The sequence below is a fragment of the Nanorana parkeri genome, unplaced genomic scaffold, assembly GCF_000935625.1.
Source record: "Nanorana parkeri isolate BGI_ZX_2015 unplaced genomic scaffold, ASM93562v1 scaffold1202, whole genome shotgun sequence".
Lineage (NCBI taxonomy): Eukaryota > Metazoa > Chordata > Amphibia > Anura > Dicroglossidae > Nanorana > Nanorana parkeri.
The window spans coordinates 407,052-416,411 of NW_017307470.1; the positions used below are offsets into that span (position 1 = coordinate 407,052).

The window sequence follows — 9,360 nt, forward strand, 5'->3', positions numbered from 1 at the left end:
AGTGGTTTGACACCTCATTGTCTAGTGTACATGTCCAAACCGTTCTGTCCACAACAAAATGACCACATATCTTCTTTGTCAAATCCAGATCGCTAAAATACATTCATTTTCACCCTTTGTTATGTCCTTACACCTTAATTGATGGGTAGAAACAACACACTGCAGTCTAATGCTGGCCATACTCCTATAGATTATCTGCAGATTTTCTATGGTCAGATGGAAAAGGTGTAACAGATTCCTCCATCTACACTTATCTGTGTGGATAGAAGAATCTCCCGCTGGGCCAAGCTTCAGTATCTTGCTAGTCGGCCCCGAAATACTGCTTCTCAGGGAGCCTTTCATTGCTGTGTAAGGGCCCAGTCACACCATGTCCGGATCATCTCCAGACCAGACCAGATTGTTTCCGGACCCAAAATGCATCCTAATGTATCCCTATGCTATTTCTGACCCCTGTTCACACCAGTGCAGTCCGTTCCAGAACAGACCAGAAAAATACTGCTTGTCCTATTTTGTCTGGTCTGGACAATGCACAAAAACCGCATAAAAAACGCATACAAGCGCACTGGAACACATCTGTAAGACCATTTTAAGCTAAAAGAATAAAAAATGATTAAAACATTTCCAAACGTGGCAAAAACGCGACAAAAACGCACTGCGTTCCAGATCTGGTCCGGAAAATGGTGTGAACCTGCCCTCAAGGAACAAACTGCTGCATGTAGTGTATTTTCCAGTGTCTCATATGGCAATAATGCAATGTCCATGCAGACCTATTTCAGGAAACACTTTTGCCCCTATCGACTATACGACGAGAGGAGAAAAAAAAAAATAAAAAATGCTAAAGCAAAGTCAGTTTTGATGCTTTTCTGCATAGACCATGTGACTAATGCCATGGCACTGTTAATATTACCATCACAGAAAGGGTTTAAAAATGAAACACCTACAGCAAGAAGATACGTTTTAGCTTTTCTTACTGTTGTTCTGCTTAATGAATAACAAAGGAAGGTTACGAGTATAAAATGTATGCAACTCCCTTTACAGGCACTTTTAGGGCTCATGCACACAGGCGGACGAACCATTACAATATAAATTGCAGTGTATATTGCCCCCGCTAGAGAGTCCAGCCTCCCGCAGAAGTCAATGGCTGTACACGGGTATACGCTAGTACTTGTATATACATATACATACAGACATAAATCTCTGGACCCAGAAAACCCCAGACCAGGGATTCATGTCCATACAGCTGCATGGCTGTACCCAAGTGTTGGCATATACCTGCATACAGCTATTGGTGTACAGTGGGTACAGCTAATTTGGTTTGTAAGAAGAAAAATATATAGATCATATAGCAGAGGGAGTTTTTAATATGGAGGGCACTTCATTCATTTTCATGTTCCCACAAAAGCAGCGTAATCTGAGAACAGTATACATTTCTGAATGCTAATGGTTTAATTAGAAGCATCGCACTGAGAAGTTTATTACTAAGGGTCCATTCACACCAATTGAAGGAACTGCTGGAACGCACAGCAATTGCACACCAAACTCCCCCCTTCGTTCTGGGGTGGGAGGGGGGCGTTGCAGTGCATTGAAGTCAATGGTGCCGTAGCCACGCCCCCCATACGCAGTCTGATCGGAAGCGTGGGAAAACATTTCCTGCGCTCCTGTCCAGTTCCAACGCAAAAAATAGAGCATGCAGGAGTTTTCTGCATTCCCAGTGGACCAAAGCGCAGGAAATGTTTTGCCACGTGTCCAATCGTACTGCGGCCGGGGGCATGGCTGTGGTGCCATTGACTTCAATGCACCGACACACCCCTTCCCGCCCCAGAATGAAGGGGGAAGTTTAGTGTGCGATTGCTGTACGTTCCAGCAGCTACCGCTTTGGAGCGCACCACAATTGGCCCTTAAATATACATAAGGATGAAAAATATCTCAACAACCTAAATTAGTCCTCAGTGGTGTTCTTCAATCACCAAAAAACAACTAATGGTGGTTATCCTAATATTTTTATTAATACATTTCAGATAAGGGAGAACAGGTAAATACTACTTTGATATAAGTGACAAAATAAGACAGAAGTCAATGCTCTAGATCAGGGAGGCACACCATGTCAGGTGAGATCTCATAAGAATGTAGAGTAGGTACCAAGATGATGAGCTATGACAATCATCCTCCTGCACAACAGATCTTCTTGAGTTCAGAGGTCTGAAACACTCACCCAGGGTCTCTGCATCTAAAATGTCACCTCCTCTACTCTGAAGCATCACTGGCAACAATCGGCATACAATTCATGCAAATACAATGGCTATAAATATCCCAATGTAAACAATCACTTTTCTGCTTCATGCACAACATAACATGAAAAATGCCTGTGACCTGAAAAAGGTGAAAAGCGCATAAATTACATTTTCCATACAGTAAGGGAAGACGTGGCTTTCACAAGGTATACAAAATAAAATTCATACAAATAATGAGCAGCTATCAACAGCATTCACCAACAGCAGCCATACACAGCCCAATACAAGTGAAAGGTGCAAGCAAATAAAACAGAACTTGTGGTCTACGGGCTGTGGACAATCTCTGTGCAGACCATTTCTTTTTCTTTGAAGTCAAGGGAACTAAGACCGCACCTTGCATATATGCACTGCCCTATTCAGAAAGAAGATCACATGCGTGTGATGTCTCACTGAGAAACATCTGTCCATCTATAGTAAACTTCTGCTGCCTATCGATAGGGAGATAACTCCCTGAAATCAAGGGGTAGGGACATAACCATCCATTCTCACAAATCACTAGAGCACCAGAAGCCGCTGCAAGTCTTATGAATAGAGGTCCACTGTACTTCGGTCCTTCCCATTGCTCCAAAGTGGAAGAAAGGATCTGACCTCAAGGAAGACCTACTGTACTTCGATCCTTCCCTTTGGTTCAAAGTAGAAGAAATGATCTGACCTCAAGGAAGACCTATTGTACTTCAATCCTTCCCTTTGATTCAAAGTGAAAGAAAGGATCTGACCTCAAGGAAGACCTACTGTACTTCGATCCTTCCCTTTGCTCCAAAGTGGAAGAAAGGATCTGACCTCAAGGAAGAACTACTGTATGTCAACCCTTCCCTTTGATTCAAAGTAGAAGAAACGATCTGACTTCAAGGAAGACCTACTGTACATCTACCCTTCCCTTTGCTCTAAAGTGGAAGAAATGATCTGACCTCAAGGAAGACCTACTGTACGTCTACCCTTCCCTTTGCTCTAAAGTGGAAGAAATGATCTGACCTCAAGGAAGACCTACTGTACATCTACCCTTCCCTTTGCTCTAAAGTAGAAGGAAGGATCTGACTTCAATGTAGACCTACTGTACATCCACCATGCCTTTGATACAAAGTAGAAGAAACGATCTGACCTCAAGGAAGAACTACTGTATGTCTACCCTTACCTTCGAAGTGGAAGAAAGGATCTGACCTCAAGGAAGAACTACTGTATGTCTACCCTTACCTTCGAAGTTGAGGAAAGGATCTGACCTCAAGGAAGAACTACTGTGCTTCTACACTCCCCTTTACTCCAAAGTGGAAGAAAGGATCTAAACTCTATGAAGGCCTACTGTACTTCTGTCCTTCCCTATGTTCCAAAATAGAAGAAAGGATCTGATCTGAAGGAACACATACTTTACTTCTGTCCTTCTTTTTGCTCCAAAGTGGGAAAAGTGGGATCTGACCCTGACTACAGAAGAATCCATGTGGACTGCTGAGTGCTCATCACTGCCCCCCTATTGAAGTCAGAAACAGCCCAATCAAAATCAGGAGCAGTACCAGTTATTATCAGAGAATTCACCTGCACAATACATGCATCTGATCTTAGCATCATTTCAGACAACCAGATCATGCATGGCTTTACTAAAGAGCAATAATTAATGCTTTCAGTTGGTAAAACACAGGTTACTGCTAAGAAAGGTTTTACAGTATGGAGCCATATGCCTGAACTAGCACCTATCATTCCCTTTCCTGCAGAGAAAAAAAACAAAAACACAGCACATGCTTGAAGCAAATCGAGGATGGGCAGATGTGTCCCTAGCCGTTCTTCTTCTGTGTCAAAGGGAGAACCATAGAATGATAAGATATGGGTTTGCTACTTGAAAGGCGTAGGTCGTAGCCCTTTAATGTGTGGCTTACCTGATACCTGCCACTAGCAAGCAGAACCTAGTGCCATCACTCCATTGGACATGAAGCTATAATAACGAGCAAGCTACTCTAATAACATACCTCTTCCAACTTTCACCGCTTAGCAGCCTGCGTCTAAATCCCACTGGAATACGGTTCCATCTTCCCCGACCCTGGCAGAAAAAAACTGCAGTGGTACAGACTGTGCTACAGAGCAGATTGAGAGGAAGAAGCTAAGAGGATTTGAAGGGAGCGCTGCTGATTGCAGCCACATGTACAGGTTACAGCTCCATCAGGACACATATACTAACTGGGCTGCTCTGTGCTGCTGGACTTAAAGCAAACGGGGTGGGGGGGGAATCCTTCTTTCATGACTCCCAGCAGTTCTCATAGCCTATTTTTCTCCCTGAGTCTGCTATCTCTTGTGCTTTCAGACACTGATTAATTAATTACACGCAAAATAAAAGATACGCTCCTTCCGCTGAGTGGTGGCTTTAAGCTGTGAGCTAATGTGCCAGTGTCACTGAGCTGATTGGGAGAGATGGGCCCCACCTCCCGCATCTGCCTCTAGATTCACATTACAGGGTACAGAGCCTGTAGGAAGGGGTGGTGTACAGGGAGGAGGGGGATGGGGAGCCACCACTTCACGGCTGCCTTATGTAATCATTGCCTGCGTACCAGCCACTAACAGGTTAAAGGCAGCTTCCATACAGAGTGAAACGACTTTACACCTCACAGTTCTTCACTGCAAACACTGCTACATGTGGGTTGACTGGATAATTTATGCTGATTGTATGCACTTCAATTGTGCTGCACCTTCCCACAATGTGACAGTATTCTTCCACATTACAAAATCCCGGTGGAGCAGTTGGCTCGAATGCAGTGCCCAGTTCTTCTAATGGCCCACACACGAAAATGATTTCAGTTTGTCGTAAACAAAATGATACCGATTAACCCAGAACTGATTCCGGGCTTTCTATGTGGGGAGAAGCTTCTAACAGCACTAGGTGCCCATGACCCACCCTACAGAACTAGCTCTGACAAGTATACCAACGGTAACACCGGATAACACAGTACAGGGGTGATGCACTGACAATATTCTCAGCACCGTCCTCACAGAAATTTGTACAATAAACAGAGAGACGATTCTTTAAGTATATTTATTTTAATGCAAAGCCTAGCTCACTTGCTGCTCCTGGAACCACCAAGTTCAACCGTAATGTAACCTTCATTTATAGAAATTACAGCATTTATTCATTGTGCTGTTTGTAAATCTTAAACTAAACCTCCTATACTTGTTAGCTTTCACAATGTACATGGCATATACATATTTATTTAAAGGGACACTCACAACGAAAAATAGGCATACACTCAAGGAAGATTTTTTTTTATCCAAGTATAGCTGCAGAGCATCAGTCTTTTCCAGCAGATCTCAAAATGTTTTCATTCACCGCACCCTTCAAAGTATGCAAAATATCAAAGCACCCCAGTCTAAAATGTAAAAAAAATCCCCAACCTGTGGCCCCTCCGAAATTCATTACAAGACACTTATCCCAGATCCCCTTCATATCAGAGCCCACCCTTTGACAACAGAGTCCCCTTTTAGTTTAGGAGCCCCCTCCTTTCACATCAGAGTTCCCCCTCTCACACTAGGAGCTCCCTACTTTCACATCAGAGGCCCCTTTACATTCGGAGCCCCCTCTCTTTTCATATGAGAGTTCCCCCTTTACATTAGGAACCACCTATTTTCAAAATGTTTTCATTCACCGCACCCTTCAAAGTATGCAAAATCTCAAAGCACCCCAGTATAAAATGTTTAAAAAAACATGTGACCCCTCCGAAAATTCATTACAAGACACTTATCCCAGATCCCCTTCATATCAGAGCCCACCCTTTAACAACATAGTCCCCTTTTACATTAGGAGCCCACCTCCTTTCACATCAGAGTTCCCCCTACCACACTAGGAGCCCCCTACTTTCAGAGCCCCCCCTCTTTTCATATCCGAGTTCCCCCTTTATATTAGGAGCCCCCTCCTTTCACATCAGAGTTCCCCCTTTACATTAGGAGCCCCCTACTTTCACATCAGAGTTCCCCCTCTCACACTAGAAGCCCCCTCCTTTCACATCAGAGCCCCCTTAACATTAGAAGCCCCCTACTTTCACATCAGAGTTCCCCTTTACATTAGGAGCCCCCTACTTTCACATCAGAGCCCCCCTTTACATTAGGAGCCCCCTACTTTCACATCAGAGTCCCTCCTCTCACACTAGGAGCCCCCTCCTTTCACAAGTTCTAACCCTTCTTTACACTATCCAAGACTGGGGGGTTGTTTTGGCTGAAGTTCAAGTTTAATGCCAGCAAGGAAATGATATGTACTACGGAGAGACGTAAATAAGCCCACAGGATTTCTAATACAAACTTCATGGAAACTTGACACACAAACACACAGCCCTATTTCCCACATTATAAACAAGGGACAATGAGGTACTATTTTCTACTCTGCAGAACAGATGAATAAGGTGTGGGTGTGGACACATTGCTCACACCCAAGGGATGCTACATAAAAAGTTAGATTTATTATAAAGGGATCCAAATTGGAGGGTGTGCTCGGAACTGAGAATGCCTCACCCATCATTGATACTAGTATGGCTACTGGCTTTAGTCAACAACAGCGGGTCAGTTCTTTAGAAATGGCCACAAGCCAGGACACCCTCTGGTACAAAACAGAACCAAGAATGGTTTGATTTAATAAAATATACAATAAAAAAAAGGCATCAGCAATAACACCGGGGCAAAGGAGGGGAGAGTTCGATCTGGATTAGTAAATAAACAGGGGAAGAACAGTGCCCCCCATGTCAGTGGAAGGAACGTTGCCCCCCATGTCAGTGGAAGAATGGCACCCCCCATGTCAGTGGAAGAATGGCGCCCCCCATGTCAGTGGAAGAATGGTGCCCCCCATGTCAGTGGAAGAATGGTGCCCCCCATGTCAGTGGAAGAATGGTGCCCCCCATGTCAGTGGAAGAATGGTGCCCCCCATGTCAGTGGGAGGAACGGTGAAACCCATGTCAGTGGGAGGAATGGTGACACCCATGTCAGTGGGAGGAACGGTGCCCCAATGTCAATGGGAAGAATGGTGTCCCTCCTGTCATTGGGAAGAACGGTGCCACCCATGTCAGTCGGAGGAACGGTGCCCCAATGTCAGTCGGAGGAAAAGACAAAAAGAAGCGATTAATACTTGCAGTGCGGGGGTAGCCCCACTGCAAGGGTTAACAATATTTTTCTCCAGAGTTCTGCTTTTGTGCTTTACAGCTTAATGCCAGTCACAGACTTGAGGTTGTGACAGTGAAGGGCTCCGGTCATATAACCCCCTCTACTCCCCTCACATATTTACAAAAAACTTTTATTTCTGTCACAGAATGAAAGATATTCTGTGAATGGAGGATGGTGGATCCTATCAAATACCCACCTCTCCCCTCGTCCATTAACAGGACGCCTTGCAATCTCTAAAGAAAACAAGGCTTTTATTGAATGGGCAAGGGGAGAGGAGGGGGTGGGTATAGGACTGTTGCAGCCCCATCTCTCATCCTTACAGTGCTGCAAGCTCGGTGCTACCTGTCTTATCCCACAGGTAAAAACTCTGAAATCAGATTTAAAACTCTTGCTCACTATAGGATTGCCTTCATTTCTAACATATTAAAATGATTACATTCAGAAATTGTACTATTGCACATTTTGCAGTATAAATACCACATAAGACAAGCGGCACAAGACAACAGAACACAATGCACACCTCAGTGAAGTCACTAGGTCCCAGCACATTTGTAAGCTTCATACTATGAACATTTGCTCAGCTTGACAATGTCTGCCTTCAGAGTGTAGAGGGACATGTATATTAGGGAAGCACTAGGGGCTGGGCAGACATAGCATGGATTTGTGTCCTGTGCAATACGGTATCTCCCACTGGATGCTAGCAGTCTGCTTTTTTACCCATTGACTTATGGCACAAAACGTCTAGTTTTGTTGCTTGTATTTGTGTACACTGCAACGCACAGCACAAGAAATACCATGCATTCCTATAGCCCCCGTTCACATCTAAGCGTAGAGTCTCGCGTAAAAAAATGCTTGTTGTTAGAAAAAGTAATTTTGTTTGGCAGATCAGCACGATTTGACCCCATAGACTCAATAGGAAACTCTTGCGCGTTTTCCGCACGTTTCCCATTCGCTTCGCTGCGTCACAAATCTGTTCACAAAAATGCACTTAAAATGCGCAAAAAAACCTTGCGTGATCTGCACTGAAACGTCATCTAGATGTGAATGAAGCCTAAATGGCAACTGTGAGCAACAGGAGTGGACAGAGCAGGGAAGGGGAGACAGGCTGGGGGTGAGGGGGGGCATGGTGATGGAAGACAGTAAAAGGGGGGCTGAGTAGAAGTGGCTCATATGTGAAAGGAGGCCAGAATAGGGGTGGCTCAAGAATTTCTTGCTGTCTGTAGCCATATTAAGTTCAATTGTTCCTTATGCCCCATCAAATGAATATAGTGTGACAGGAAGTGAGGAGACATTTCCAGTGGGCATACATACAGACAACAAGAAATAACTGCCAGCGTTTGTAATTCTTCATGACTCTTCTAAATATTTTCTGAGTTCCGTTTTGTGTTAAAGAATACATTGCAGCACAATTCAATGTTATTTTCACTCCGCATATGAGCAGGACTGTTACTTGTCACATGATTTTATATTGTAACATCTCCCTAGGACTCATGCACACAGGAATTAAAAAAACGTGCGTCCAGATGCATTTGGATTTCTAACTGCATCTGTGTGCATGGAATGCTTTGCTATGGCTGAATGAACACCTACATTCAGCAGCATCTAGGTGCGTTTACATAAAGAGACATTTTTGCGTTCCAAGGCAGCATAGCACAGTTTAAACAAAAGTGCATTTAAACCCGTGTGAGCGCATGTACAAAAACACACACACAGACAAACGATTATCTCAGGAAGTTATCTGTTGGGCTTCATCTGCATTTGTCTATATAGAATATAAATCCTGTGTGTATAATAATGAAAGAGGGTGATGCTCAGGACCTCGGAACATTATGGCTGCATTATTATTTAGAGGTGCATTCCAAAATAAAACAGAGGAACCCACCCGTTCAGCCCTGGAAAGCCTGGCACCCACCTGTACAGCCCTAGTGAGACCTGCATGCAGCCCTGG

The 9,360-nt window shown here is 44.1% G+C and overlaps 1 protein-coding gene across 2 annotated transcripts in view; it reads right to left on the reverse strand.

Annotated features, from left to right (window-relative positions):
* Window positions 1–9,360, reverse strand: part of NCOA2 (nuclear receptor coactivator 2) — a 191,785-nt gene that overhangs the window by 152,879 nt on the left and 29,546 nt on the right. Inside the window, exon 1 of one of the 2 annotated variants that reach the window (XM_018568528.1) lies at window positions 4,247–4,328. The exons of the other annotated variant lie outside the window; for it this stretch is intronic. The gene's annotated coding sequence lies outside the window, so the exon portion shown is untranslated. Of the gene's footprint in view, window positions 1–4,246; window positions 4,329–9,360 lie in introns of those variants that run through there. 2 annotated transcript variants of the gene reach the window in all.